Source organism: Anopheles gambiae, chromosome 2, assembly GCF_943734735.2.
Source record: "Anopheles gambiae chromosome 2, idAnoGambNW_F1_1, whole genome shotgun sequence".
NCBI classification, from domain to species: Eukaryota; Metazoa; Arthropoda; class Insecta; order Diptera; family Culicidae; genus Anopheles; species Anopheles gambiae.
Window position 1 is genome coordinate 57,612,927 of NC_064601.1, and position 24,393 is coordinate 57,637,319.

Here is a 24,393-nt window from a genome sequence, read left to right on the forward strand (position 1 = left end):
TTTTAATTTTGTCGCAATGGATACAAACAAAACAAATCGTGGTGTTAATGGTGGCTATAATTTAGCAACTATTAACATTAATGCAATATCTAATGCGACAAAATTAGAAGCCCTCAGGACATTTATTCGGACGATGGACTTGGACATCATATTTCTTCAGGAAGTGTGTTGTGCAGATCTCTCGATTCCTGGATACAATGTTATTAGCAATGTTAACGTGGTGGAGAGGGGTACGGCGATTGCTTTACGTGACCACCTAAAATTCTCTCATGTTGAACGCAGCTTGGATTCACGTCTAATTTGTCTTCGGCTTGAGAGTAATGCCACCCTATGCAATGTTTACGCTCCATCAGGGAGTCAGCGGAGAGCGGAGAGGGAGGATTTTTTCGGACAAACGTTACCATTCTATCTGCGGAATGCATGTGATCATGTTATTCTCGCGGGCGACTTCAACTGTGTGTTGGAATCGAAGGATGTGACGGGCGCGAGAAATTTCAGCCTTTCTTTGCGAAACGCGGTAAATAACATGGGTTTGTGTGACAGCTGGGAGGCTCTCCGAGGAAACGAGGTGGAGTTTTCCTATGTCACCAGTGGTTCTGGATCACGTATCGATCGGTGTTATGTTTCTTCCTCACTGAAAACACAGTTAAGAGCGACCGGTATGCATGTCCTTTCCTTTTCGGATCACAAGGCTCTCACCGTTCGTCTCTGCCTACCAATCGCGCCGAGTCGTATGCGCAGCAACGGCTATTGGCAACTGAGACCACACGTGCTATCCGAACAAAATCTGGGGGAGTTCAGATGCAAGTGGAACTATTGGACCAGACAGCGAAGAAATTACGGCTCGTGGATGCAGTGGTGGGTTGAGCTCGCGAAGCCTAAAATAAAATCGTTTTTCCGGTGGAAAACAAATGAACGCTATCAAAGTTTCCGCTTGCATCATGAACTCCTTTACAGAGAGTTGAAGTCCGCATACGAGAGATATCTTTCTGACCCATGTGAGTTAGTAAATATCAATCATGTGAAAGGAAAAATGCTAATGCTCCAGAGGCGTTTTTCTGAGGACTTCGCCCGCATAAACGAAACACGTCTATGTGGCGAAAGTATTTCAACTTTCCAGTTAAAGGAGCAGAGGAAAAGGCGAACGGTGATCCACAAGCTTACATTAGATGACGGTTCGCACTTAACTGAGCCTCATGAAATAAATGTTCATATTGAGGGCTTCTTTAGAAATCTTTACACGACACACGATACACCCAACACAATTACAGACAACACATTCACAAGCACACGCGTTATTCCCGAGGACTGTGAAACCAACAATCGTTGCATGGACGAGATCACTTCTTGTGAACTTTTCGATGCAATTAAAAGATCAGCTTCGCGGAAGTCCCCCGGCCCGGATGGAATACCAAGAGAGTTTTATCTCCGCGCCTTCAGCACCATTCAGCGCGAGCTTCTGCTCGTGCTCAATGTGTGCGAACAGACAGCGTCCACGGGCCTGCCCACGCCCGAATGCAGAGCCGATGGCATACGATTCTATCTTCATCATTAACATGAGAGAGACAGAGCTTATACCACGAACGTACCCGAAAGGTGTGCATGCTTCACTCATCAGGATCTAAAGGCAAGGACAAGGCAAAAGAGACACAGAAAAATTTCCTCACGGCTACACATGTCCTTTTGATGCGTTGTCTATGCGTCTCGCTCGGTATCACATTGGCATACGGCAGGTAAGCAGTACAAATGCTGCTACCTGATACGCACACATATTTATCGAACACAACTGTTCGGTACGGCTCGGTAAACTTCACGAGGACGCCGGAACACAAGGGCGCAGACATTTTCATGATTTTGTATGACTTCGGCTGTTTTGGACCATACGTTTAGGCGCAGGCAATGAGGCTCTCTTAGGAGAGATTCCTCCAAGTTTCGTTGACGGGGTCATAGTGCTGGTTAAGAAAAGGGGAGGTGGGACTACCATGTCTGCATTTCGACCTATATCACTCCTTAACGTAGATTACAAGCTTCTGTCGCGGATTGTCAAACACAGAATCGATGGCATCATCGGTGGGTGGGAGATAGTCTCGACAGCGCAAAAGTGTTGTAATAAACCATGCAACATTTTTCAGGCTGTTCTTTCCGTTAAGGAGAGGGTGGTAGATTTGCAGAGGAAACGAAAGTGTGGTAAGCTTGTCTCCTTCGATCTTTCACATGCTTTTGATCGCGTCAATAGAGACTTTCTCTTCAACAACATGCTCTCTTGGGGTTTCAATTCGGGGCTAGTGGGGCTTTTGAGAACAATTGGTGAACGGTCCACCTCCCGTATCCTTATCAATGGAATCCTCTCTCCTTCCTTCCCGATCCTTCGTTCCGTCCGTCAGGGAGATCCCCTTTCCATGCACCTTTTTATCCTCTACCTTCAACCCCTCATCACAAGATTAGAAGGTATTTGTTGCGATCAGGATGACCTGGTCAATGCATATGCCGACGACATCTCTGTGGTGACAACATCTCCCGACAAAATCGAGCGTGTGCGAGAACTCTTTGAGGCATTTGGCTGTGTCTCTGGAGCCCGTCTCAACGTGCAGAAAACCACAGCGCTCGACATAGGACTGACCACACCATCAAGGATATCTGTTCCATGGCTGCATACCGTGGAAAGATTGCGTCTGCTAGGTATATTATTTTCTAATAATATCCGTGACGACATGGGACACAATTGGGATGTCGTGATCCAGCACTTCGCCTCGTTAGTCTGGCTGCATCGCATGAGGAATTTAAACATCGTGCAAAAAGTTCTACTGTTGAACACGTTTCTGCTCCCCAAGCTATGGTACGTGGCTTCAATATGTGGTGCTCGAGCATTAGACACGGCAAGAGTCTCCAGCATAATAGGAGGATTTCTTTGGCATGGCAATGGAGGAATCCGAGTTCCACTGCAGCAACTTGCTTTGCCACGGAAGCGAGGTGGACTGAACCTGCACATACCAGCAATAACTGCATATGCCCTCTTGACAAACCGATACCGAGCAGAGTGCAGCTCCCTCAAATACAGCGAGCCTCATATCGTCCAAGCTGGTAATCCGCCAAATCTGGCCACCATTCCAAGCTGGTATCCCTGCCTAAAAATCGTTGTGAGACAACTGGCCTATTTACCCGCTGAATATGTCGCAAACCCCTCTTCATGTAAACTTCGTCGCATACTTGTGGACAAGCTACCAGATGCCAAAGTAGCACATGAAAATCAACAACTTTGTTGGACCAGAATCTGGGCTAATATGCAAAGCTTTGATTTATCAGCACAACAACGAGCTACTCTATACATGCTAGCAAATGGTAAAGTGTCACATGGAGAGCTCTTGTTTCGGATGGGAAGAAGGGCTTCCAATCGATGTTCGTTTTGTCCCCAAATGTCTGGAAAGTCTGGAACACAAATTTGCTTGCTGTAGTAGAGTAGCGGCGGCTTGGGCACTGCTGCAGCAAGAAATAGTTTCAATAGCTCCAGGACGCCCCTATTTGTTCAATAGTCTGCGATTTCCAGAACTAGCAGGAGTTAGTCTGGGAATACGTATATTTATTCTTAGGTTGTTTGCTAACTACATTTTCCACATCGTTGAAAACAACGATGTTGAGATAGATTTAGTCGTCCTTAAGTGTGCACTACGTTTGTAAATGTAAAGTTTTTTTTTGTTGTAAATATCCACACTAGTAAATAGAAATTAATCTGTACACGCAAATAAATATATTTAAAAAAAAAATTGTTGCATTATGATTAATGAAAAAAAGTCTGAAAGAAGGAAGCTCATGAACACCCCAAAAGCTTTCAATTAGAGTAACATTTTCTATGATTAGAAAATATAAAATATTAAAATATTTTTAATTAAATTATATATATGAAATATAACTATTACCTTTTCAATCTATGTTTCTGGCCATTTTGAATAAAAATTACTTTAGATGCAAGGGCTCTTTTTAAAATGAGGTTAATGAAGTTAATAAATACTTGTAAGTTTTTCATTATACTACCTTATCAATAACTGGGTAAATAAATAAACAATCTTTTTTTTTTATTTACATCTTTTATTTATAAGATTGTTAAAATTATAATTCTTGCAGTTGTGACAACTTTTCTAATTATCAACAAAGTTTTTCTAATTATCATATAAAATTAAACAATAATAAGACATGATTATCTATTAATTTGCTCATCCACGGCTTTTAAAACAAACGTTCAAAAATGTTGCTTGGGTTTGTGATTAACAGGCGTTACGCGTAACGCTAGCGTAACGTAGAGGGCTGAGCCTTACTTCCCGCTTGGCAAAGAGTAACTCATTTTGATGCCTCTCGCTACCCCTGGCCCTAGTTTTGAAGGAATCATGCGACACACTCGCACTCCACTACCCCATCCCATGGAAAAACGCTCCCACCATCGAGGTGTTGACCAAAATTTCACTGTGTGCATGAGACACACACTCGCACTCCTCCAGCCCTCCATAGCCGATCGCTCCCACCGTTGCGAAAATGGGAGAATTTTTACTCTTAGCGTGAGATCCTGAAGCGCAAGAGATGACACTATGTGTAAAGATGATCATAATTCGATATGGTCAAAATGCGTCGATTGTCGTTTCATTTATCTGGTAATGATGTTTTCACTTCATCAAAATTTTAAACGTTAACAACTAGGCTGATAACAATATTTGAAATGTAAATCAGAATAAAATCATGATCAATCTTACGATTTCGGATAATGTTCTTTCGCGTTTCGGTGTAACTTTTTCTAGCGTTTTATAATTACCGGGTGTTGTTCCTTGTATTGCACAATTAGAAGAGAGTTTATTTCACGCAATTCACTTATACTTATAAACTAATCGATCGTGCCCGAACGCTCCGAACTCAACGAATGATCTTCGTGTTTCGTTAAACACGAATCAACTGTCAGGGCTTCCGTGCCTAAGGCTGAACATCCTCCCCCCCTTGACGCAAGTCAATAATCAAAACAATAACAAATAAAGATAACGAAAGTATGTGCCTTCACGTTCAGATGCAGGTAAGATACAAATTCTTAGGGGGGCATGTTACCAGCTTATCGTCTTTGGTGTGCGTATGCCATGTGGTGTTGCGAAGGAGCAAACCGATCTCCGGGATAATCTGTCTGCCAGGTAAGCTAAGCTGTTGTTCATCATCGCCATAGAATAAACGCGTTGTACTTCTTGTAGGCAAGCCGTCGAAAAATGCTGAACCTATGTGCCGACTAGGAAATACGCTGGGGTAAGTGACGACTAATCGATAGGGTCATCAGGCATCGATAGAAGAGGACGCGAACGCGTCGTTGCCTCGATTAAGTTTAGACCGGTAGTGCAGGTGAAAGCTGCAGTGTAGGTGGTTATCGCTTGACGGTCTTCGCTGCTGCCTTCCACAATCCGCAAGAGGGTGGTGGTGTGGGTAGAGGAAAGTGCCAAGTGCAAATTCGGTTGCAATCTGTAACGAATAAGTATAGCTGTTCGCCGCGGAACAGATAGTTACTAGCTCATGAAGCTCGCTTGCAGCACTCGCGTTGTGTGCTGGTAAACCGCGTCGCGCAGCCAATCGTGGTAGTGATAAAAGTTGTAGTTGTTAAACTGTCGGTTGCTGTCGTGTGCACCGACAAAAAATTATCTCATCTGACCAATACAAAATTAGCCTACCATCTAACGGCCAATGTTCATCCCGTACCATCGAGAGCAATGATCTTCCTTCTTGCTGATGAAGCTCCGTGAAACGGCACTTGTCGATCATGTGCGTAAACGACTGCATTTTAGCAGGCAGGACAGGATGCTTTGCATGGTAGGGCTGCTGAGTATGCCGTAATATTTCTCCTACTCAAATGATTCCTAGAGGGTCTAGGAGTGAAGCTAGTGTTCGCCAGGGTGTTTGTTTCGTCACCACGTTGCCTTTTTCGGGCTGCCCAGGATCCATTGAAAATGCATCCAGCTGCGCTGTATGGTGTAGCACAGTGTTTACAGTTTTCATGCGCTCGGTAGTGATGATTAAAGGTGCGTGGTGGTGTGCTGCTGTTCGTTGAGTGCGTGACCTTTCCTTAGTGTTACGTGCGCAGTGAATGCAGTATGCAATGATACGCGACAATCGCTTGTAGCTGTAACACGTAAACAAAGGAAAATTAGTAGGCGTTATCATTACGGTAGCACTCACCATACGAATCTCAAGATTCGTTTCTTCGGTTGGTTCAGGCCCCCAGGACAATCGCATGGCAATCGGATTGAACGCGCAACATTTTCCATACAATCCGCAGTGTTGCGCTTTCTTCGCGCCAACTTTGCCTGTATTTTCAATGAGCCAAGCGATTTTACCCCCTCCTACACGCATTGTATCCTACAGCACGCTTGACGCGGCAACGTTCACCACATACACACACACATCTCCACACTCAGGGTACGACATCTTCCCTGTTGCTGTTCTGGACTCAGACAAAATTTGTGTTTCTACACTTATTGTTCAAAAAAGTAGTAGCTCTTAGGATCTGAATTTACAAATTTTATGTTCTGCTAATGATATTGCACTAAATTTAATTGCACTACATTAAGTTTTTACATGTCTTTCGTAAAAGTTCGTCAGAGTATGAAAATTTCGATTCAATTTGTCATGAATAAATTGAATTTTAAGATTTTCGCGCATAAAATTATGACGCGCGCTGTCTGTGCGGCGGCGTAAGTCGCTACTCGTATAGCCGTCTCGCTTCTTCTTGTGTGTGCTTTACCGTTGCTTACCGCTTCAAGAACATTGCTGCTCACACACACGTCAGTCTGTGGCAAACAATTGGAGGGGGAGGATGTGTCGGTTTACTCCAGAAATCGTGTGCGATTTTGGTGTTCTGGATTTGGTTCCATCGCTGTTTGTTTTGGTGAATTTGAAAAGGTAAGAATCATCAACCGATGTAAAAGTGTGAGAGTAAGATGATGCTGATGGTGACCGATGCTTTTCTTTGTTTCTTTTCCTGCTTTCATCCACTGATGGCGTCGAGCATCGCCGAGGATGTGATCGAATGCGGAATATTCTAAACGAGGAGCTTCATTCCGGATTTTGTTTGCAATAAGGTAAGTTATGATAACACACAAAGCATACCAAAAAAGAGTGAGTAATCTTATTCTTAACTTTCATTTCTTCAACAGCGCTGAACTCATCCTCCAGCTTACAACGAACGGTCAACGGATGAGGAAGGAGAGGAGGGACGGCAAAGGTACACGCACAAACGTGCACACCTCAGCCTTGTCGGAGAACGAGAACACGGGAGGGGGAGACCGGCAACGTATAGAACCTCTTCATTTACGCTCCCTCGTGCGTTCGTGCGTGCATGCGCGCGCGTCTTTGTGTGTGTATTAGTGATGGGTAACCGGAATCGCACCCACGGCTCGGAATCGCTTCCGAGCATTGCTACTCCGGCTCCGATTCCGAAAAATTCAAATCGTCGATTCCGCCCGGAGCCGTCGGAGCCGTCGGAGCCGTCGGAGCCGTCGGAGCCGTCCGGAGCCGTCGGAGCCGTCCGGAGCCGTCGGAGCCGTCCGGAGCCGTCGGAGCCGTCCGGAGCCGTCGGAGCCGTCGGAGTCGTCCGGAGCCGTCCGGAGCCGCTAGTCGGCAGCTGGAGCCGTTGGAGCCGTCGGAGCCGTCCGGAGCCGTCGGGGCCGTTGAAGCCGTTGGAGCCGTTGGAGCTGTCCGGAATCGTTGGAGACGTCGGAGCCGTCCGGAGCCGTCGGAGCCGTTGGAGCCGTCGGAGCCGCTAGTCGGCAGCTGGAGCCGGTCGGAGCCGTTGGAGCAGTTGGAGCCGACGGAGCCGGTTGGAGCCGTCCGGAGCCGACGGAGCCGACGGAGCCGTGCGGAACCGGTCGGAACCGTCGTAGTCGTTGGAGTCGACGGAGCCGTCGTAGTCGTTGGAGCCAACGGAACAGGTTGAAGACGTTAGGGCCGTCGGGGCCGTCGAAGCCGACGGAGCCAGTTCGAGCCGTCGGAGTCGTTGTAATAGTCGGAAGTCTTCTAAACCGTCTTCTTGCGGCCTAAACCATACACGTATACACGATGTAAACAACCGTGCAAAACTGCCATAATTACACTCGTCTGCCTCGTTGTTTCGTATTTTATCAAACCCACCTCCCGTCATAGTTCTATTGCTCCTTGACCTCCTAATTTGATTCATTTTTTTTCTACTATATATATACGGAGCAAACAATTATTTTTGGCTTTATTTTTGAAAAAAAAAACACAAAAAACTTCATATCAATAAATGAAGAAGACTCTTTTTTTACTCGTAAGCTGTTTTTTACAATAAAATTATCACTAATATCGGGAAATTAATGCGCTTCAGAATGCTTCCGACTATTACAACAACTCCGACGGCTCCGACGGCTCCGGACGGCTCCAACGGCTCCAACGGCTCCGACGGCTCCGCCGGTTCCGGACGGCTACGGCTGCCGACAAGCGGCTCCGGACGGCTCCGGACGGCTCCGGACGGCTCCGACGGCTCCAACGGCTCCAACGGCTCCAACGGCTCCAACGGCTCCAACGGCTCCGACGGCTCCGACGGCTCCGGACGGCTCCGACGGCTCCGGGCGGCTCCGGCTGCCGACTAGCGGCTCCGGACGGCTCCGACTGCTCCGACGGCTCCGGACGGCTCCGGCTGCCGACTAGCGGCTCCGGACGGCTCCGGACGGCTCCGGACGGCTCCGAACGGCTCCGAACGGCTCCAGACGGCTCCGAGGTCGGAGTTTTGCACCTACCTTCCGGAACCGCTTCCAATTTTGGCGGAGTCATTCGGAAGCGATTCCGGATTTTTGTTGAATTTACCCATCACTAGTGTGTATGTGTGTGCATGCCTGCGTGCGTGGCTGTGTGTGTTTTTGCCACTTCGCTTAACAAGATCCTACGGGATCACCTTGCGAAAAACTCCAAGAGAGGGGGAGGGGTAGGTGTATGTGTCTGTGTGTGTGTGTATGTGTGCTTGCGTGGTTGTGTGTGTGTTTTTTGCTGTTTCGTGATCTCCTACGGAATCACCTTGCGAAAACACGAGGGGGGTGGGGGGGGAGGAGTGGGGTGTGTGTTTGTGTGCTTGCCTGCGTGCGTGCGTGGCTTTGTGTGTGTGTGTTTTTGCGTTCGCGTTCTCCTACGGAATCACCTTGTGAAAAACACCATGGGATGGAGGAGATGTGTGTGTGTGTGTGTGTGTGTGTTTTTTTCTTTGTCGTTTCGCACTCTCCCGCGGTTGCATAAAAAGTAAGTGAAAAAAAAAAAATTAACACAACGGATTCGTAAGTGTGTCTGAACTCATTGCAATCCGAAAGAATGCGAGGGGGGTCATAAAATGTAGTACACATGCATGCAACATGTATCGTGCCGCCGCGACGTTTCTCACTTTCAGCCCGATAGGAGCTTCTAAGGGATTATTTTAATGGGCGCCCAGATAGAGCCCGATGAGACCGAAATCGCATGGATAATGGTACCGGGGTTGGGCCAGATGGAAGCGGGTAGACAAAACCAATCCGGACCGAAGCTCCGCAGCTTACTTTTCAGGAATTCTGCTGACATACCGTGAGAAACGAAATCTGCAGGATAATACGCGCAGGATAAATGCTTCCACGATCGCTGGTGCGAAAGGTGCTTCTCGTATAGTAAAAACTTTCGCGCCGAGCGTGTCTCGATCTGTACAGCATATAAAGCGGCGAGCACATTAAGTGAATTGGATACGTCATACGATTTATCTAAATGTAGCTCAATAGGTAAGTGAACAGCTTGATGTTTTGTCCCTTCGTGAAACTTTTCGTGCTTTCGTACTGTCGTGATCTGGCCAAGCCACCATCCTTTAAAGCAACCTTTCGGATTCAAGAAATTAAGGAACACACGGTGTCATGCTCTTCCGTTGATTAATCCAACACGACTGACGTTTATTCGCATTTCCTGTCAACTCGAATGATCTTTCACGCTCGTCCTATCTCTCTCTATCTATCACTTCCTTGTCTATCCTAAACCCTACACGTACTTTGAGTGAATATCTATCATTAACTTGTGCTTCTTCATCTTTACAGAATCGCTCGGTGGATTCATTTCGTGATGCCATGCATGCTACCGATGGCATGTAAAAGATTTTGAACAATTTGGGGATCATCAAAACATCAACATCCAGCTCGTAGTGGGTGGCTTTGGACGCAAACTTCGCAAGCACCGTGTTTTGCACCGGGATGAAAAATTGATCCGCACCAATCAGAGTGATGTCGATCGAATTATGTTTTGTATTTGATGTATAAGCGAATCGATCGCTGATTGGAATAAGCTGAGATACCCCATCTAATTATAGGCTTGTAGGATGCATTATACTATGTGCATCGCTAGCTTGAATAACCGCAGTTTGAGACAGAACTTTCTCAGAAGTTTGTCTCAGTGCTGCCTCGCTGTTTGTTTGAGTGCTTGCCGTGGGATCGTCAGTGTTGTGTGTGTGTGGAGCATTTTGCGCAGCTGGCTTGGTTGCAGTGGAAAATGCACCGATTGTATGTGTGTAACACGCGGGAACATTTTGCGCAGCTGGCGTCGGTGCAGTGGAAAATGTGTCGGTGTTTTGTGTATTACACGCAGGAGCATTTGGCGCAGCTGGCTTCGGTGCAGTGGCAAATGTGCTGGTGTAGTGCATTGTGTGTATCATTGTGTGGTGTGTTGAACTACAGTGCTTACACTTGTGTTGCGACGAGCAATCACGCGTGTGGTGATTGTCGTGCAAGCAATTTAGGCAGAGCTTGAGTGTATTTGCGTTCTGATATCGTTCATCCGAATTCATGAGCATGAATTGCGGGCATTTCGCTACAGAGTGTTGCGAATAGCATATAGGCGGCGAGTGTGCGGCGTGTGTGTGCGTAAGTCGTAGCCGGAGAATTAGCTTCGCGTAAAGGTTTAGCCTTTTTATGCTGGTAGGACATTTGTCTTCCGCTAGGTGTCGCCGCGGTATTATTTACACGAGTGTAACCACAAGCTTACCCGGGAAGCGCGATGGTGGGCTGTTTTGTCCCTGCCAAAGAAATTATGCCTGCGCTTTCATTTCGCGGCAAACGCATTTTGTTTGATTTTAACACGGCTTCTATGCGTATTAAACGATCATCGTAATCATCGCGTACAACGGCATTATGCACAATTTCGTCGTGTGTGACTGCTGCGTCTTCTAATTGGCATTGCACAGTTTCCAAGTCGATGGAAAGCTGTTCGATTTTTGCAATGAGAGGGTCGATCTGCATTGCATCCCGTTCTGGGTAAAAGTTTATGAGAAACTTTTCGTAATCCGGTAACATCGCTAGCAACGCTGTCCTTCTGGACAATAGGATGCGTTGTTGGGTTGCCATAGTTCGGTTTTAGGATGACGCTAAATTTCGCGAACACAGTGAGCTCGGTCGACGGTGTTGCGACTAAAGCAAAGTTACACGCACAATAATCACAAATATCGCGAGAATCCGTAAAATTATTTCAACCAGAATCTGTCGTTATCCTGGTCACGGCACCAATGATCAATCTTACGATTTCGGATAATGTTCTTTCGCGTTTCGGTGTAACTTTTTCTAGCGTTTTATAATTACCGGGTGTTGTTCCTTGTATTGCACAATTAGAAGAGAGTTTATTTCACGCAATTCACTTATACTTATAAACTAATCGATCGTGCCCGAACGCTCCGAACTCAACGAATGATCTTCGTGTTTCGTTAAACACGAATCAACTGTCAGGGCTTCCGTGCCTAAGCCTGAAAAAATCATTTCATTTGAAGTTAAATGAACTCTATTTTAATTTATTATGACCATATGATCAACAATGTAACATAGTGCCATTTACTTTGTGTTCTTCGCTCTCGCGCTGTGTTGTGAACGTTCGAAACTCATTGCCAGAACGAATGCTAATTTCATTTGGGAAGGATTGGTGCCGGTAGATGCAGCGAAAATTATAAAATGATAATAGAAAAGTGGTTTAGTAAATCGTGAAAGATGTCAACGCAGGCGTAAATGCAGTATGTTTTGTTACATGATCGACGGGTGTACATAAGAAGAATAATCTTCCAAAAGATGTTTGTGTTCTAACAATCGTACTGCTTTCAATGTTTGTTTATTCTTCTATTATTTTCCATCACACGTAGCTATTTCATTACCAAAGCTCCTGATAACAGATCAAAGCAGATGGATCGGGCATACAGAGTCGCCGTTTAATTTAAAATATCTTCGTGATTGGTAAGTTTTAAATAGTACTAGTTTTGTTCACCATTCTAATGCTCGATTTATCTTTCATTCCTCAAGCAAACGCATCAAACAGCAAGTGTTTCTCTTCCAACAGCACGCACCATCGGTTGATCAAGCAGCTAACGATTTGATCGCCAGTATGCGCCATCAAGAATTGATATTTTGCCAAATAGTACTGTGAATAAATAACTGCACACTTACTGTCCGAATTTCCTGGAATTTTTTGATCGGTCTACGCTCGCAGGAATGGTGGGTCCGTTGAGGAAAAGGAAAGAAAGGGTGGCAGCGAGGATTAACCAAAAACGCGGCATTGAGAATGAGGGGAGCTGCGCTCAGCGCTCACGCTGGGACACTCACGATGCTTGAAATAAAAAGTTAACAAGCATCGATTTCAAGCATGCATGTCGCGCGACATTTTGCCAAGCGCCCTTCTGACAGAAATCGCGCGACATGTAGGCTTAAACTCGTAGCTTAAACAAAGCTTATAGGCATTCATAAGTTTATGCCACGCTGAGTGCACGCTCACGAGAGGCTTGATCGTTTAAGCTACCGCTATCCATTTAAGCTACGCATTCACCGGCTGTGAGTGCTTTTGCTCACTATTCTCCCCTCTCACCCTTTCTTTCCTCCTTTCTGATCCACAATTGCCCGTTGCTTCGAGCCGTTACGAACTGGATATCTGGATCCTATAACAATATACAGTTTATAAACTCAAAAAGAAAGAAAAACACCAGCAATCATCACACTTTACATAACTAACCTGCTAATTTAAACCAATTTAACGCCTTTACGCTTGCGCACACTGACACTATAAGTCAATTAAATAAATATTGGTTAACTGCACTTATATGCTCGGTAAGCACAAGCAAATTAAACTGTACTTTATTGAAATAATATTAGTTAAATAGCATAAATCACTCCAGAATTTCACCGAACCAAACCAAGCCAATTTTTGTCAACACTGATATCTGTCAAACGAGGGAGGCGAACCGCAGATGAAGAAAACAACTTTTATCACTATGGGACAGCTTCAATACTTGTCCAAATTTTTAGAATAGTTTTGTGTACAACTTTCAATTGCCAGGAAAAAAAGATTTAGAACACAACACACATTTATAAAATCATTGTTACTCTTAAACTAATTGTAAATTATTGTGTGTTGTATTAAATATCATTAAATTATGCTTATCTGTTTTATTTCTGTTTTGCCAAATAGAACTATGATTCGCCCATAGTTTCTTTCGCTCTCTCATCAGATTGAAAATTTTACCAACACCGCAAATGTGGAAGCATTGCGGCGTGTAGTAGGTTGGTAAGGCATGGCGGAGTGAGAGCGAGGATCTCACACACAGATGTAACAATAACCCATCATCGCAATGACGGGAGCAATCGGTCATGGGGGGTTGGTGGAGTACAAGTGTGTCTCTCAAGCTCAGATCCGATTTTTGCTTAACACCTCAACGATGTTCAGGGGTGGAGACGTATGGAAGTGTGCGAGTGTGTCGCATGATTGCTCGCAAGTGTAATGCGGGGGTAGCGAGATTCAGAGTGCCCAACCGACATTATCGCGCGACATTTTTAAATTTTGTATGAGAAAAAACGGGCTCAAAACGTTCTCAAATCGTGCTCATTAGCAGCACTAAAGAGCACGTCTCTGCAACGGTGCGACAGCGTGTATCATACATCTAGTTTCTGAATGCTACATTATTGTTCAATTTCTTTCATTCTCTCCATTCTCCCTACAAAGACTCTTACTCTCTTTTGTCCATTCTGCACATGCTTACGCTCTTTATTTTACCTTCTTACTCGCACATACATATTTACATACTCACACAATTCACACTGCCTAAAACCGGTGCGGGATACACACGTACCCGTCTTGCCTGCCTTCTCTCCTCGTTCTTCCTTTCCTCCAGCTTTGCCTTCGTCGAATGGTGTGTACGCGTCCTGCTTGCTTCCCTCTTGCTGCTCCCACGTGCTGCGCTAGCGAGCTGGATGTTCGTCTCTACCTTCCTGCCGCTTCTCCTCTACCAGGCGCTAGCACGTTGGAGGATCGAATCGTTCCTGCCTTCTTTCCTCTCCTGTTCTGTTTTCGGCACTCCTAGGGATAGAAGGAAATATTAACTATTTTGCCAACAGCTGTTCAATTTAACCTCAAGCACAATACTTACCAACCAATTGAATATTGCTTCTGTTGTGGTCCGTGCTCACTTCCGTTCGTGCGTATGTTACGATTTCTTTAAAAAAACGAAATTGATTTTATATCACAATTATCAATACAATTCAGTTTGATAAAGATTGAAATAACCCTTTATTAAAAACTGTACTTACCAAACAGTTTTTCCGTACTGGTTTCACGAGAGAAAAAACGGACACACACCGACGCGTCCTACCGCTTGCAAACTTGATTTCACACTACCACATTTTCATGTGAACGCGAAGCAGCGCCTTCCTCGTGTGGCTATACAGGTATTCCCCGATATACGCCATACTCGATATACACGATTTCGCTATACGCTTTTTTTCTAAATTTGACGGTTCTTTGAACAAGTAGTACTAATTTTAGAAATCGAATGTCAAATGCAAAATAAATTCCCTTATGGTTGAATATTAAAAACCATTTCAAATGGTATAAAATTGAAAAATTCAGTTGAAATTAGATCAAATAACTATTTGGTTAGTTAGTTGATTTAGTTATTTGATCTAATTTCAACTGAATTTTTCAATTTTATACCATTTGAAATGGTTTTTAATATTCAACCAAAAGGGAATTTATTTTGCATTTGACATTCGATTTCTAAAATTAGTACTACTTGTTCAAAGAACCGTCAAATTTACGTAAGCGTATTAGTTATTTGATCTAATTTCAACTGAATTTTTCAATTTTATACCATTTGAAATGGTTTTTAACCATTCGATAGTGGTAGGTTTAGTGACTAAAACCTACCACTTCATGCAAAGTTCTACGGATATTAGTTATAATTTGACTGAAAACCTCGAAATTCGACTTTCGCTATTGAATATTCGAGATACGCTATTGCCGATACGTATATCGGGGAGTACCTGTACAATGATACAAAGAGCGGGCGAGAGGAGAACGCTTGCGTGAACGATTGGTGTAGCAAGCGAATTTGGACAAGTCCCAGAAAAGCGAGACGCAAGAGTTTCTCTCCAACGATGGAAAGGGATGAGCTAAATGAAACATGCGAATCGTTGATGCGACACAGCCAAGTCGCAAGCAAATACAGACCAACACCCAGAAGAGCGAGGCAGAATGAAAAATTTTGTGAATGTTAGAATGAGAAAAATGATAGATACACATAAAAATCGCGCGATAATGCTGGTTGGGTGTACAGGCGATTTCTGCCAACCCCCAGGACAATCGCATGACAATCGGATTGAACGCGCAACATTTTCCATACAATCCGCAGTGTTGCGTTTTCTTCGCGCCAACTTTGCCTGTATTTTCAATAAGCCAAGCGATTTTACCCCCTCCTACACGCATTGTATCCTACAGCACGCTTGACGCGGCAACGTTCACCACATACACACACACATCTCCACACTCAGGGTACGACATCTTCCCTGTTGCTGTTCTGGACTCAGACAAAATTTGTGTTTCTACACTTATTGTTCAAAAAAGTAGTACCTCTTAGGATCTGAATTTACAAACAAATATCAAAATGTTATGTTCTGCTAATGATATTGCACTAAATTTAATTGCACTACATTAAGTTTTTACATATCTTTCGTAAAAGTTCGTCAGAGTATGAAAATGTCGATTCAATTTGTCATGAATAAATTGAATTTTAAGATTTTTGCGCATAAAATTATGACGCGCGCTGTCTGTGCGGCGGCGTAAGTCGCTACTCGTATAGCCGTCTCGCTTCTTCTTGTGTGTGCTTTACCGTTGCTTACCGCTTCAAGAACATTGCTGCTCACACACACGTCAGTCTGTGGCAAACAATTGGAGGGGGAGGATGTGTCGGTTTACTCCAGAAATCGTGTGCGATTTTGGTGTTCTGGATTTGGTTCCATCGCTGTTTGTTTTGGTGAATTTGAAAAGGTAAGAATCATCAACCGATGTAAAAGTGTGAGAGTAAGATGATGCTGATGGTGACTGATGCTTTTCTTTGTTTCTTTTCCTGCTTTCATCCACTGATGGCGTCGAGCATCGCCGAGGATGTGATCGAATGCGGAATATTCTAAACGAGGAGCTTCATTCCGGATTTTGTTTGCAATAAGGTAAGTTATGATAACACACAAAGCATACCAAAAAAGAGTGAGTAATCTTATTCTTAACTTTCATTTCTTCAACAGCGCTGAACTCATCCTCCAGCTTACAACGAACGGTCAACGGATGAGGAAGGAGAGGAGGGACGGCAAAGGTACACGCACAAACGTGCACACCTCAGCCTTGTCGGAGAACGAGAACACGGGAGGGGGAGACCGGCAACGTATAGAACCTCTTCATTTACGCTCCCTCGTGCGTTCGTGCGTGCATGCGCGCGCGCGTCTTTGTGTGTGTATGTGTGTGCATGCCTGCGTGCGTGGCTGTGTGTGTTTTTGCCGCTTCGCTTAACGAGATCCTACGGGATCACCTTGTGAAAAACACCAAGAGAGGGGGAGGGGTAGGTGTATGTGTGTGTATGTGTGCTTGCATGCGTACGTGGTTGTGAGTGTGTTTTTTGCTGTTTCGCGATCTCCTACGGAATCAAAAGGGGGTGGGGGGGAAACACGAGGGGGGGGAGGAGTGAGGTGTGTGTTTGTGTGCTAGCCTGCATGCGTGCGTGGTTTTGTGTGTGTGTGTTTTTGCGTTCGCGTTCTCCTACGGGATCACCTTGCGAAAAACACCATGGGGAGGAGAAGGTGTGTGTGTGTTTTCTTTTCTTTGTCGTTTCGCACTCTCCCGTGGGTCTCCTTGTGTGCGTTAGTTTTTTTGTTTTTCAAGAAGAAAAAAAAATACTTCGAAAAATACCAGTGGGGAGGGTGTGTGTATGAATGAAAGAATGTGCTTAGAAAAAGAAAGTAGAAAATAAAAAAATATTGAACGACGGATTCGTAAGTGTGTTTGAACTCATTGCTATCCGAAAAAAAGCGAGGGGGGGGCTCTTGAAATGTAGTACACATGTATGCAACATGTATCGTGTCGCCGCGACGGTGTATCTCGCTCAATCCGTTAAGCCTGCCCGCTTGGCAAAATATCGCGCGACATGCATGCTTAAAATCGATGCTTGTTAACATTTTATTTCAAGCATCGTGAGTGTCCCAGCGTGAGCGCTGAGCGCACCTCCCCTCATTCTCAATGCCGCGTTTTTGGTTAATCCTCGCTCCCACCCTTTCTTTCCTTCTCCTCAACGAACCCACCATTCCCGCGAGCGTAGACCGATCAAAAAATTCCAGGAAATTCCGACAGTAAGTGTGCAGTTTTTTATTCACAGTACTGTTTGGCAAAATATCAATTCTTGATGGCGCGTACTGGCGATCAAAACGTTGGCTGCCTGCTCCACCGATGGCGCGTGCTGTTGGAAGAGAAACACTTGCTGTTTGATGCGTTTTCCTGAGGAATGAAAGATAACTCGAGCATTAGAATGGTAAACAAAACTAGGACTATTTAAAACTTACCGATCACGAAGATATTTTAAGTTAAATGGCGACTCTGTATACCCGATCCATCTGCTTTGATCTGTTATCAGGAGCTTTGGCAATGAAATAGCTAGGTGTGATGGAAAATAACAGAAGAATAAACAAACATTAAAAGCAGTACGATTGTTAGAACACAAACATCATTTGGAAGATTCTTCTTCCTATGCATGCACTTACCCGTAGATCATGTAACAAAACATACTGCATTTACGCCTGCGTTGACATCCTTCACGATTTACTTAACCACTTTTCTATTATCATTTCATAATTTTCGCTGCATCTACCGGCACCAATCCTTCCCAAATGAGATTTGCATTCGTTCTGGCGATGAGTTTCGAACGATCACAACACAGCGCGAGAGTGAAGAACACAAAGTAAATGGCACTATGTATAAGTGTTGATCATATGGACAAAATAAAGTATAATGGTATTTATTTTACTTCAAATGAATTGATTTTATTCTGATTTTCATTTCAAATATTGTTATCAGTCTAGTTGTGAACGTTTAAAATTTTGATGAAGTGAAATCATCATTCCCAGATAAATGAAACGATAATCGACGCATTTTGACCATATCGAATTATGATCGTCTTTATACATAGTGTCATCTCTTGCGCTTCAGGGTCTCACGCTCAGAGCAAAAATTCTCCCATCTTCGCAACGGTTGGTGCGTTCAGCTGTGGAGGGCGGGAGGAGTGCGAGTGTGTGTCTCATGCACACAGCGAAATTTTGGTCAACACCTCGATGGTGGGAGCGTTTTTCCATGGGATGGGGTAGTGGAGTGCGAGTGTGTCACATGATTCCTTCAAAACTAGGGCCAGGGGTAGCGAGAGGCATCAAAATGAGTTACTCTTTGCCAAGCGGGTGAAAAGTGCTTCTATCGGATCGTCTAATCGGGCGCCATTTAATCAATCCGTTAGCGAAAAGTCGCATGGATTTTGGTATCGGGGAAGAGGGCGGGTAACAACCCGCTTGGAAAAATGTCGCGCGACATGCATGCTTGAAATCGATCCCCCCGCTTGGCAAAGAGTAACTCATTTTAATGCCTCTCGCTACCCCTGGCCCTAGTTTTAAAGGAATCATGCGACACACTCGCACTCCACTACCCCATCCCATGGAAAAACGCTCCCACTATCGAGGTGTTGACCAAAATTTCGCTGTATACATAAGACACACACTCGCAATCTTCCCGCCCTCCATAGCCGATCGCTCACACCGTTGCGAAGATGGGAGAATTTTTACTCTGAGCGTGAGATCCTGAAGCGCAAGAGATGACAGTATGTGTAAAGACGATCATAATTCGACATGGTCAAAATGCGTCGATTGTCGTTTCATTTATCTGGTAATGATGTTTTCACTTCATCAAAATTTTAAACGTAAACAACTAGGCTGATAACAATATTTTAAATGTAAATCAGAATAAAATCAATTCATTTGAAGTAAAATAAATTCCATTATACTTTATTATGACCATATGATCAACATTTGTACATAGTGCCATTTACTTTGTGTTCTTCACTCTCGCGCTGTGTTGTGATCGTTCGAAACTCATCGCCAGAACGAATGCAAATTTCATATGGGAAGGATTGGTGCCGGAAGGTGCAGTGAAAATTATAAAATGTTTATAGAAAAGTGGTTAAGTAAATCGTGAAAGATGTAAACGCAGGCGTAAATGCAGTATGTTTTGTTACATGATCTACGGGTAAGTGCATGCATAAGAAGAAGTATCTTCCAAATGATGTTTGTGTTCTAACAATCGTACTGCTTTTAATGTTTGTTTATTCTTCTGTTATTTTCCATCACACCTAGCTATTTCATTGCCAAAGCTCCTGATAACAGATCAAAGCAGTTGGATCGGGCTTACAGAGTCGCCATTTAACTTAAAATATCTTCGTGATCGGTAAGTTTTAAATAGTCCTAGTTATGTTCACCATTCTAATGCTAGATATATCTTTCATTCCTCAGGAAAACGCATCAAACAACAAGTGTTTTTCTTCCAACAGCACGCGCCATCGGTGGAGCAAGCAGCCAACGATTTGATCGCCAGTACGCGCCATCAAGAATTGATATTTTGCCAAACAGTACTGTGAATAAAAAACTGCACACTTACTGTCGGAATTTCCTGGAATTTTTTGATCGGTCTACGCTCGCGGGAATGGTGGGTTCGTTCAAGAGAAGGAAAGAAAGGGTGGGAGCGAGGATTAACCAAAAACGCAGCATTGAGAATGAGGAGAGGTGCGCTCAGCGCTCACGCTGGGACACTCACGATGCTTGAAATAAAATGTTAACAAGCATCGATTTCAAGCATGCATGTCGCGCGACATTTTGCCAAGCGGGCCGCTTGACTAAATGTCGCGCGACATGCATGCTTGAAATCGATGCTTGTTAACATTTTATTTCAAGCATCGTGAGTGTCCCAGCGTGAGCGCTGAGCGCACCTCCCCTCATTCTCAATGCCGCGTTTTTGGGTAATCCTCGCTCCCAACCTTTCTTTCCTTCTCCTCAACGCGTGCGAACAAACGGCGTCCACCCAACCAACCAAACCGTGCTCTTTCGAAGTAAATTTGCTTCGATATACCTTCGATAGAAGTTCTCTACCGAAGGTGTATCAACTTTGATAGGCAGTTGCTACCGAAGTTAGGCTCGGGTGTTTAGCCGAAATGCTACAAAAGAGAAAGAAAAAAATCTCTCGTTTGCTGCCGCGTTCTCGCTCACACGCGCGCCCTGCCCCCTTTTATTTACGTACGTGTTTATAGCCCCTCCTCCTCCTCCTCCTCCTCTCATCTATCTTCCTACCTTATGTGCAGTGGTTATGTGTTTTTAATTGAAATTGGAAGGAGAGATATTCGATTTATTTATTACGTGCGATTTAATCAGAGAATTGAAACATGGTAGCAGGTGAATCTACTGTTCATCACAAGCGGGCCTAACACTTTAACTATTTGTGAATTCGCGCGTGAGGACGTAAAAGGCGCAATAATAATGGAGCGGTTCTAACGTAAACAGACAAAATCGCTCAGCTGAAAATTTTATAGAGCGGAATAGCATTTCATTGTAATAGCATTGCTAGTATATCATCCGCGCACCCTATGAACCGTACTTTTCCAAATATCTTAAAAAGTACGCATTGTATGAAAAACCCGTCTTTACAAGATCGATTCAGAATTTCAAAACACATTTGGAAAAAGTTTTTTGCTAAAAGTGACTTTTGAAATTTTACTCAGATTAATGTTTATTCCTTTAAATTAATTCATAAATGGGGTAAGGGAAATAATTTATACTAATACTAATAGACCACGACTCCATTGCCTGAAATATTTAGTGCCTCAAAGTAGTATATCCTCTTTGCCAAGCGTTTGAGTTGAACTGATTCTTCGCAAAATGTGAAGAGAGCGTTCGGCCCCCCTTCAAATGCTTCGAGAGAGTGAAGCTCCTCCCCTTCCTCCATTCGTCATCCATCAATTTTTCTCCGCGCACTCACACATCTACACGCGCAGCTGTTCGCATGGCAACACGTGAGATGCGTGACATGCTTTCTCGCTCATCACGAAGGATTTGCTTCAAAAGAGCTCGGCTTGGTTGGTTGGGCACGGGCCTGCCCACGCTCGAATGCAGAGCCGATGGCATACGATTCTATCTTCACCATTAACATGAGAGAGACAGAGCTTATACCACGAACGTACCCGAAAGGTATGCATGCTTCACTCATCAGGATCTAAAGGCAAGGACAAGGCAAAAGAGACACAGAAAAATTTCCTCACGGCTACAGATGTCCTTTTGATGCGTTGTCTATGCGTCTCGCTCGGTATCACAGCGGCTTACGGCAGGTAAGCAGTACAAATGCTGCTACCTGATACGCACACATGTTTATCGAACACAACTATTCGGTTCGGCTCGGTAAACTTCACGAGGATGCCGAAGCAACAGGGCGCAGACATTTTCATGATTTTGTATGACTTCGGCTGTTTTGGACTACGCGTGTAGGCGCTCGCAACGGACCCACCATTCCCGCGAGCGTAGACCGATCAAAACATTCCAGGGAATTCGGACAGTAAGTGTGCAGTTTTTTATTCACAGAGCTATTCGGGAATATTTCAATTCTTGATGGTGCGTGCTAGACGAACGAAACGTTGGCTGCTTGCTCCACCGAAGGCGCGTGCTGTTGGAAGAAAAACACTTGCTGTTTGATGCGTTTTCCTGAGGAATGAAAGATATATCTAGCATTATAATGGTGAACAAAACTAGGACTTTTTAAAACTTACCGATCACGAAGATATTTGAAGTTAAACGGCGACTCTGTAAGCCCGATTCACCTTCTTTGATCGGTTATCAGGTGCTTTGGTAATGAAATAGCTACGTGTGATGGAAAATAATAGAAGAATAAACAAACTTTAAAAGCAGTACGATTGTTAGAACACAAACATCATTTGGAAGATTCGTCTTTTATGCATACACTTACCCGTAGATCATGTAACAAAACAAACTGCATTTACGCCTGCGTTGACATCTTTCACGATTTACTTAACCACTTTTCTATAAACATTTTATAATTTTCACTGCATCTTCCGACACCAATCCTTCCCAAATGAAATTTGCATTCGTTCTGGCAATGAGTTTCGAACGATCACAACACAACGTGAGAGTGAAGAACACAAAGTAAATGGCACAAGTGTTGATCATATGGTCAAAATAAAGTATAATGGAATTTATTTTACTTCAAATGAATTGATTTTATTCTGATTTACATTTCAACTATTGTTATCAGCCTAGTTGTTAATGTTTAAAATTTTGATGGAGTGAAAACATCATTACCAGATAAATAAAACGATAATCGACGCATTTTGACCATATCGAACTATGATCGTCTTTACACATAGTGTCATCTCTGGCGCTTCAGGGTCTCACGCTCAGAGCAAAAATTCTCGCAAATTCGCAACGGTGGGAGCGTTCAGCTGTGGAGGGCTGGAGGAGTGCGAGTGTGTGTCTCATGCACACAGCGAAATGTTGGTCAACACCTCGATGGTGGGAGCGTTTTTCCATGGGATGGGGTAGTGGAGTGCGAGTGTGTCGCATGATTCCTTCAAAACTAGGGCCAGGGGTAGCGAGAGGCATCAAAATGAGTTACTCTTTGCCAAGCGGGGATGCTTCCCGCTTGGCAAAATGTCGCGCGACATGCATGCTTGAAATCGATGCTTGTTAACATTTTATTTCAAGCATCGTGAGTGTCCCAGCGTGAGCGCTGAGCGCACCTCCCCTCATTCTCAATGCCGCGTTTTTGGGTAATCCTCGCTCCCACCCTTTCTTTCCTTCTCCTCAACGAACCCACCATTCCCGCGAGCGTAGACCGATCAAAAAATTCCAGGAAATTCCGACAGTAAGTGTGCAGTTTTTTATTCACAGTACTGTTTGGCAAAATATCAATTCTTGATGGTGCGCGCTAGGCGAACAAAACGTTAGCTGCTGCACCACCGATGGTGCGTGCTGTTGGAAGGAAAAACACTTGCTGTTTGATGCGTTTGCTTGAGGAATGAAAGATAAATCGAGCATTAGAATGGTGAACAAAACTAGTACTATTTAAAACTTACCGATCACGCAGATATTTTAAATTAAACGGCGACTCTGTATGTCCGATCCATCTGCTTTGATCTGTTATCAAGAGCTTTGGTAATGAAATAGCTAGGTGTGATGGAAAATAACAGAAGAATAAACAAACATTGAAAGCAGTACGATTGTTTGAACACAAACATCATTTGGAAGATTCTTCTTCTTATGCATGCACTTACCCGTAGATCATGTAACAAAACATAATGCATTTACGCCTGCGTTGACATCTTTCACGATTTACTTAACCACTTTCCTATTCACATTTAATAATTTTCGCATCTACCGGCACCAATCCTTCCCATATGAAATTTGCATTCGTTCTGGCCTTGAGTTTCGAACGATCACCACACAGCGCGAGAGTGAAGAACACAAAGTAAATGGCACTATGTACAAGTGTTGATCATATGGACAAAATAGAGTATAATGGTATTTATTTTACTTCAAATGAATTGATTTTATTCTGATTTACATTTCAAATATTGTTATCAGCAAAGTTGTGAACGTTTAAAATTTTGATGAACTGAAATCATCATTACCAGATAAATGAAACGATAATCCACGCATTTTGACCGTATCGTATTGTTGTTGTATTGTATTGTTGTATTGTTTATTGTATTAAGTGATTGGCCAAACAAGCGGCCTTATCACTGAATTAAAACTAAAACTTAAATAACTAACGCAGTGTACAATGACAAAACCGATCAACAGAATCTAGTAGGTAGGTGCCAGTCAAATAAAATGTAACGCTGATTAAATTTACGGGCCATCGCAGTCATTGGGTCGTTCTCGCTATATGCACGTCTTGTAAGGTCAGTTCTTAATAGTCTGTAGTTACGGAACACTCTAGGAGGGACATTTATGTTGACTCTAGCCAGTAGTTCTGGCGAATCTATCT

The 24,393-nt window shown here is 43.9% G+C and overlaps 5 long non-coding RNA genes across 6 annotated transcripts; 2 read left to right on the plus strand and 3 right to left on the minus strand.

The window, feature by feature from the left end:
* Positions 1 to 14,003: 14,003 nt before the first annotated feature.
* On the minus strand, positions 14,004 to 15,582 carry LOC133391981 (uncharacterized). Its single transcript, XR_009765402.1, has 2 exons — positions 14,420 to 15,582; positions 14,004 to 14,349 (listed from the first exon to the last, which is right to left on the minus strand). It is a non-coding gene; the product is annotated as an uncharacterized LOC133391981 (long non-coding RNA).
* Positions 15,583 to 16,099: 517 nt separating this feature from the next.
* LOC133391342 (uncharacterized) lies at positions 16,100 to 17,306 on the plus strand. Its single transcript, XR_009764852.1, has 2 exons — positions 16,100 to 16,493; positions 16,569 to 17,306. It is a non-coding gene; the product is annotated as an uncharacterized LOC133391342 (long non-coding RNA).
* A 1,838-nt stretch (positions 17,307 to 19,144) lies between these two features.
* Positions 19,145 to 20,012, plus strand: LOC133391830 (uncharacterized). Its single transcript, XR_009765293.1, has 2 exons — positions 19,145 to 19,794; positions 19,860 to 20,012. It is a non-coding gene; the product is annotated as an uncharacterized LOC133391830 (long non-coding RNA).
* Positions 20,013 to 21,884: 1,872 nt separating this feature from the next.
* On the minus strand, positions 21,885 to 22,478 carry LOC133391429 (uncharacterized). Its single transcript, XR_009764922.1, has 3 exons — positions 22,354 to 22,478; positions 22,157 to 22,247; positions 21,885 to 22,091 (listed from the first exon to the last, which is right to left on the minus strand). It is a non-coding gene; the product is annotated as an uncharacterized LOC133391429 (long non-coding RNA).
* Positions 22,479 to 23,260: 782 nt separating this feature from the next.
* On the minus strand, positions 23,261 to 24,075 carry LOC133391428 (uncharacterized). 2 transcript variants are annotated; one of them, XR_009764921.1, is made up of 3 exons: positions 23,678 to 24,075; positions 23,480 to 23,570; positions 23,261 to 23,413 (listed from the first exon to the last, which is right to left on the minus strand). It is a non-coding gene; the product is annotated as an uncharacterized LOC133391428 (long non-coding RNA). The 2 variants fall into 2 exon arrangements; XR_009764920.1 differs by having other exon boundaries at positions 23,480 to 24,075.
* Between the last annotated feature and the right edge of the window lie 318 nt (positions 24,076 to 24,393).